Raw genomic sequence first — 7,737 nt, 5'->3', positions numbered from 1 at the left:
AAAGCCAGGCCCTAATTACATTTCTTCAGCCGGGGTGTGTGTGTGTGTGTGTGTGTGTGGGGGGGGGGGTTAGTGCTTGCGAGGTGCTCAGGTGCTAGAGTCCAAGAGCCTCTATGCAAACAGATGGGGGGCAAAAAAAAGGGACTTCCCGCCCAAGCCCAGCTTTCACTTGTGTGACCCATGGCAGCCTTTGAATTCAGGGCTCCAGAGGTGAACGGCTGATGGCCAAGCCAATTTTCTAACCATTCTGGAGGAAACAAATAGGATAGAAATTGACTCGAAACACTTTGGCTAGCTAAGCTCCCAAAAGCGTTTCAGACATTGAAAGCCTAATATGCAGTGCTTCGTTTGTGTCGGAGTTTGCCAGGACTGAGCCCAAGCACCTCCAGGCCTGGCAGTTCCTAGCCCCGGCACCTCCAGGCCTGGCGGTTCCTAGCCCCGGCACCTCTGGGCCTGGCAGTTCCTAGCCCCAGCACCTCCAGGCCTGGCAGCTCAGAGCCCTGGCACCTCTGGGCCTAACAGTTCCTAGCCCCAGCACCTCCGGGCCCGGCAGTTCCTAGCCCCGGCACCTCTGGGCCTGGCAGCTCAGAGCCCCGGCACCTCTGGGCCTGGCAGTTCCTAGCCCCGGCACCTCCGGGCCTGGCAGCTCAGAGCCCTGGCACCTCCAGGCCTGGCAGCTCAGAGCCCTGGCACCTCTGGGCCTGACAGTTCCTAGCCCCGGCACCTGCGGGCCTGGCAGCTCAGAGCCCCGGCACCTCCAGGCCTGGCAGCTCAGAGCCCTGGCACCTCCGGGCCTGACAGTTCCTAGCCCCAGCACCTCTGGGCCTGGCAGTTCCTAGCCCCAGCACCTCCAGGCCTGGCAGCTCAGAGCCCCGGCACCTCCAAGCCTGGCAGCTCAGAGCCCCGGCACCTCTGGGCCTGGCAGTTCCTAGCCCCAGCACCTCTGGGCCTCACAGTTCATAGCCCCGGCATCTCTGGGCCTGGCAGTTCCTAGCCCCAGCACCTCTGGGCCTGACAGTTCATAGCCCCGGCACCTCTGGGCCGGGCAGCTCAGAGCCCCGGCAGCTCTGGGCCGGGCAGCTCAGAGCCCCGGCACCTTTGGGCTTGCTGCATCAGGGACGAAAGTCAAAAAAATTGCTTGAGCTTTCATTACAAATTCAGCACTGCAAATGAGCATAACTCTGGAATCTGCTTCGCTCTCCCAAACCAGCCAACAAACAAACCCCACCTGGTCCTCCCCTCTTGCCTCCGCTGAGGTGGCCTGGGACCTGGCATCTTGAGCTCCTGCCTTCTGAGTGACACTGGCGCAGAAGCACATTTGAGCTGGAGGCCCCTTCTGGAACGATGGAGCCCCCACCTTGGGATTCGTCTCCCTTGGTCCTGAATCTGTTGATGTTCGGGATACGCTACAAACCCACCTCTTTCCCCAGGCTTGTGGGGCGGGAAGGAGGGAGGGCTGAGCATGAGTGGGTGGCATGCAAGGTTCCTCCAGGGCTGTGAGCAGGGGGCTGGCTCCTGAAAAAGAGTCACAGTGGTTTCATGGTTAAGCCACTGGGCTAGGCCTCGGGAGATTTGGGTTCTGTTCTCAACTCATCTGCAGCCTTTCGGCCTAATTGTCAGAGATGCCGAGTATCCAGAGTTTTCATTGGCTTCAGTTAGAGCTCAGAGTGCTTGAAAAGTCTGAAAATCAGTGATCGTAGGTATGGCACACTGATCACTCTGTGCCTCAGTTTCCCCTCTGGAACAGAGGGCTGATCAGAATTTCCCACCTCATGGTGGGTGGGGGTGAGGATCAATTTCTTAGTGCTTGGGAGGGGCTCAGGTGCGACAGTACAAAAACGTCTGTGCAAAGAGATGGGGAGCAAAGAAAAGGGACCCTCAAGCCCAATTTAAACTTGTATGACCCATGGCAGCTTTTGAAGTCAGGTCTCCAGAGGTGAAAGACTGACGACCAAACCCTGCCTCCCCGGTGCGCTCCATCTCTCAATAGCCAAAGCTCAGTGTGTTAGTCACACTCAGGAACCTATAAAAGCTTGCAAAGGTGCAGTAGTTTGGCATGCAGCAGGCCCCAACACCCAGGGAATTAAAAGCATGGGAATGTCATCGGAGCAAATCCAGCTGGACTTCCCAGGTCAGTAGAGACCAGCTGTCCTCGGCAGTGACCATATTGCGTTGCTGGGAGGTAGCTTCCATCCTCTTGTTTCTGCCAGTGCGGCAGGCCCGCGTCGCCTCTCTGAAAAGGATTGGATGGGTTCTAGCAAGGGGAACTGTGTAGAAGCAGGTACGAAATGCTCAGCAATAACAGCAGCAGGGCCTGGGAGTGGGAGGGGGCCATAACTATCTGGAATAGACGATCTCCTGCCAGAGGACAACGCCCTAGTCCATGCTAGTTCCCAAACTGTTATCCGTGGGTCACTTGCTCATGACTCGGAGAACTGGCTGGTCACATGCGGGTAGCGCCGCCTCCCGCTTTCCACCACAGGAATGCAGGGAAGAAGCAACCTTGCCCCCAGTGTGGCCTGTTGGTCTCAGTGCCGAGTTCTGCTGTGTGTAGGGGGGCTGCTCTGATAGAGGAGATTCTACCTGTGGAGTTTCCGGTGAGTTCTCCCAATGGGAGGGAGTGTGGCCAGAGCTGGAAGAAGCGGGAGGGCTAGGTCCCCAAAACACACAGATCCTCCAAGATCGACGCTGATTTGCCCCCAGATCTGTGGCATGCCAGTGCTTCTGGATTGGGTCCCTGTGTTTCCCTGCCAGCCTGGCTCTGGGAGGCATCATTCCTCTGCTCTGCCAGTTGCTGCTGGAGGCGCAATGTGGGTGACTTCTTGATCTCTATGTTACCCAGGTGAGGAGCCACACTCCCAATAGCGCCGGCTCCTCCCACCCCAGCCGGCACCTAGCTGAGCCCCCCTCTTCCAAGCCACCCACTCCCAGACCCCCTGGATCTTCCCCTTCACCACCCATGTCGCTTTCAATGTAGATCTGGATCCTCCCCTGCACTGCAGTCAATGCCGAGTCACACCAGCTCAGGATCTGGCCCTGGGCCTGTAATTGGTTTCCCTGTGCAGCATGATGAAAGAAAATTAGGGACTCACTGTGATCGATGTCCCATTCCTCTTACCTCCTTGCAGATTAACTTGGGGCCTAATTTCTAGCCGGGACTGCCGGCATTGCAGCAACCCGCGTCAAAACAGCTTTGCATTTAATGTGAACATTAAAAAAGAAAGAGCGAGAGAGAAAGGAAAAGAAAATGTAAGTTGCTAAAAATATTCCCGCAGTTGTTTTACACAGCTGAATGAAGATAATTTTATTGGCAATTGTGAGTGATTACTGTATTATCTGCAGTCAGAGAAAGTTATTTTTTGAACGCTAAGGGAATTAATGATACATAAAACTATGTTCATAGTGACTGCATTCATCAGCAGAAACGCTTTGCAGAACACTGCCACACTGTGATTACTCCAACCGGCTTGGAAAGAGAGTGGGGGAGAGAGAGGTGGATTCTGGATATTGCCAAAGATTTACATACATTTACATTCGGAAAGGCTGATCGCCGCCCGAGCTGATTACGTGGGAGCAGAGTCTAACTGATCTCCTGGCTCGAAAGCCTTTAAGTGGGGACAGTTTGGTCACTTCCCTGTTAGTGGTGGCACCTGCATATATATTAAAGCAAGGGGTGTGTGTGTGTGTGAAATTCAGTTTAAATGATCTTGGGTAATAAAACCTTTCAAGATGCAGCCAATAGTTTTGTACAGCCTGAAATGCTCTTCATAATCACAGGCAAACAGTCAAATCTTTAAGGGAGACGAGGTGCGGGAGGTAATATCTTTTACTGGACCAAATTCTGTCGGTGAAAGAGACGAATTTTTGAGCTACATGGGGCTCTCCTTCAGGTCTGGGAAAGGTCTCTCCTCCTGGGACAAACACGGCTACAACAACATGGCAAACCACACATCTTTAAGGGGCGCTCTGCATTTGCCAACTCTCTGTACATTGAAGTTACTGATTCTGAAATAACTGAATATCGTGTGAGTTGATTCGTAGGGGCCCAATCAAGAATGGTCTTGGATCCACCCATGGACTTTATAGCTACCCTGGTTCTTTGTAGTATTCTGCTGGCCCTTCGCAGAAAGACAGGGGCTAGTCAATAAAGGGAGTGTTGAGATGGCTGCCAGACGGAGCAGCCCTCAGCAGAAAGTCTGAGATTGCCTGACTCTTTTAGGATATGTCTACACTACGAAATTAGGTCGATTTTATAGAAGTCGATTTTTAGAATTTGATTTTATACAGTCGATTGCATATATCCACACTAAGCGCATTAAGTCGGCGGACTGTGTCCTCACTACTGTGGCTAGCATCAACTTATAGAGCGGTGCACTGTGGGTAGCTATCCCACAGTTCCTGCAGTCTCTGCCGCCCATTGGAACTCTGGGTTAAGCTCCCAATGCCTGATGGGGCAAAAACTTTGTTGCGGGTGGTTTTGGGTACATGTTGTCGGGCCCCCCTCCCTCCCTCTGTGAAAGCAACAGCATACAATCGTTTCGCATCTTTTTTCCGGGGTCCTGTCCGCCTGCCCTGCTCAGCCCGCTGCTTGCCTGGATGATCGGAACCCGCTGCCGGTCTGGGGCTCTGTCCGCCAGCTCCTGCCAGCCAGGGTCCCGTCCGCCGCCCCTGCTCATTGCCATACCATGGCAAGCCTGGAGCCCGCTCAGCTCACCATCACTGTACGTCTCCTGGGTTCTGCTGGCAAATGCGGTACTGCATTGCAGCAATTCCTTGCCTTTGCGGGAGACGATGCAGTAGGACTGATAGCCGTCGTACGTCTCCTGGGTGCTCCTGGTAGACCTCGGTGAGGTTGATCAGGGGCGCCTGGACAGACGTGGTTATCCTCCTCTTAGAGCACCGAATGGGAGTGACTCCAGGTCATTCTCTTCTTTAAGTTTCGTCTCATGGAGATGCAGTTCTGCCTGGACTATCATGCGAGCTGGAGGCTTCTGCCTCAGGCTGCTCTCCCAGCCGGCAGCACAGCCTGGTTGAACCTAATCCAGCCTGCCCCTTGCTCCCATGACTCATGAAGTCTGGACAGTAGTAAGGAGCAGTTCAACTTGTGGAATGACAAATCCAGAACGAAGGATTGAACTCTATGGGCCACGGTAAGATTATTTCACAGTCCTAGATAGCATTTAGTCCCTATAAAAGGCTTCATGAAAATTTTCCCCCACCCCCAACAAAAATGTTAATTTATCAGAGCAGCTGAAAGGGTAAGGAACCCGGGACTATAACTTAGAGAGAGCTTCCATATTATTTAACTCATAATTGATATAATTCAAAGTAAAATTTCACAGCGCGGTCTGTTCTAAGTCTAAAAATGCAGGAGGGGAGTCAGAAAAAGGAACAGGGACCTGTTTCTGCCTGGTTTCAAACCAGGGACTTTTCTCGTGTCAGGTGAATGTGATAACCACTACACTACAGAAACCCAGCTTGCATGTGTCCCTCATGTGGTCCCTAGTATACTTTATGTAACGTGGTTGTATATTACTAATAGTTTGGTGTGTCACGGGGCTTCTCTTTTTTTGCCACAGCCTTTGCTGAATGGACAGGAATGTTTTCTCTCGCTACAGAAGCTACCTAATGCAATGTCTATATCTATGGCCTTGCTGCTCACAAAGCGGTCATGCTCCCATGCAAGGCTGACACAGCCGTGGCGTGCATGTCACACAGCGACCTGGCTCGGGCGGGATCGCTAGCGAGGCATGAGACTTTTGCTGTTAAGCAAACACAGCAATTCTTTCCTGGCCTCTGCCGCTGAATGCCTCCATGCAGTAAGCTGTGCCCTATCAGTGCGGGAGGACTGCATGAGCTTGGAAACCATAGCATCGCGAGCGCCTTTTTTTCGCCTTCTAATCTGCGATAACCGCAGGGACAGAGATGATAGGGGGAGTGTAGAAACGTTCTGGGGGGACTGCGTGGTCACCTGTGCTGCTGAGTGTGCCACGTTGGCCAAACAGGACATGAAATTCAAAAGTTCCCGGGGCTTTTCTTGTGTACCTGGCTAGTGCATCTGAGTTCAAAGTGCTGTCCAGAGCGGTCACAGTGGAGCACTCTGGGATAGCTCCTGGAGGCCAGTACCGTTGAATTGCGTCCACACTACCCCAAATTCGACCCAGCGATGTCGATTTCAGCGCTAATCCCCTCATCGGGGAGGAGTACAGAAATCGATTTTAAGAGCCCTTTAAGTCGACCAAAATGGCTTCGTCGTGTGGACGAGTGCAGGGTTAAATCGATTTAATGCTGCTAAATTCGTCCTAAACTCATAGTGTAGACCAGGGCTTAGACACAGTGGAGGTGTCCGGGAACCCTTGCCATCGGCCAGTATTTAAGGAGACTGTAAGTCAACTGTGGACAAATGACTAGATAAATGGTCAGTTCAGCGACAGTGAACCCTGCCTAAAACAGCCACTCACGGGACTGACACCAGCTGGATCATCGCTGTCAGGGCATGGGGGACCCTTTGAGGCGGTCTTGTAACACGGGAGCTTGATTAATACAGGCTGCTGCCTTGCTCCTGCCCCAATAAGGGGAGTTAATACGCAAAGAGATGAGCTGCTGCTGTAAGTGATTTTCCGTGGGAGAGACTGGGTCCAATTTTCTGCTGTGCTTCCTCTGGATTCTGGGCTGCTCCAGGCTCCCACGCTGCCCCCATTGTAAATGAGAGCTGTCAATGAGACATGTCTCATTGTAAATGAGAGCTGGCAATCCTACATTGCCAATGGGCTGCAATGCAGCCCAGAAGCCCAGTAACACCATAGGTTACAGGCCCACCCCCTCCTGCCCCCAACCCACCAGGGGTTGGCTGAAGGCACGTGGGCCTGAGCCCTGGCAAGTTGCAGAGTGCGCAGAATGGAAGGATTGTCCAGTGGTTAGCACACAGGCCCTCGGGGAGCTGGGGTCAGATCTCTGCTCTGACTCGGACGGCCTGCGTGCCCTTTGACAAGTCACTTAGGCTATGTCTACACTGCAGCTATGGGTGTGGCTTGCAGCTTGCGTGAATGTACCCATGCGAGCTAGTTTGCTCCACATAGAAGCTCACAAGCAAGTCGATACCCAGGGGGGATTGGGTGGGCATGTACAGCTTGTGCCATCCTCACTTCTATTTTCAGCATGCTAGCTAGAGTACCGCTGGGATGGGCACATCTGGTGAGCTGCAAATCTCACCTGCAGCTGCAATGTAGAAGTCCCCTTAGTTTTTCTGTGCCTCAGTTTCCCATCTGTACAATAGGGACAACCACACATCCCTACCTCACAGGGATGTTGTGAAGATGAAGACTGTGAGATGCTTGGGGGCCAGGGACATTATTTGCTATGGGAGGTGGCTGCCCCACACAGGTAGATGGAGGGTTAAAGCAGTCTTCAGGGAGCCTGCGCAAAACCCAACCAATAGGAAGAGGGCTTGTAGAGAGCCAATGAAGGGAAAGCTTGTTGGAGCAGCCTATCAGGGCCAGGGAGGGCCATATAAGAAGGGCTGCTCAATAGAGCAAGGGTAGTCACTCTCTGGCGGGTGAGGGAGGAGGACTGGCTGCTTAGAAGGCTGGAGCACCCTAGGTAGAGCAATGCTGGGCAGGGTCTGCAGAGTAGGAGAAAGCTCTAGGCTGCCAGACCGAGGCCCTGATACAAGGGTGGAGAAGGTGCTAGGGCTGTGGGGAAGTGGCCCAGGGAAGGAGATGCCAGAGTTGGAGGAGG

The sequence above is a fragment of the Lepidochelys olivacea genome (genome assembly GCF_965140295.1).
Source record: "Lepidochelys olivacea isolate rLepOli2 genome assembly, chromosome: 8".
NCBI lineage: Eukaryota > Metazoa > Chordata > Testudines > Cheloniidae > Lepidochelys > Lepidochelys olivacea.
This window is presented reverse-complemented; position numbering follows the sequence as displayed.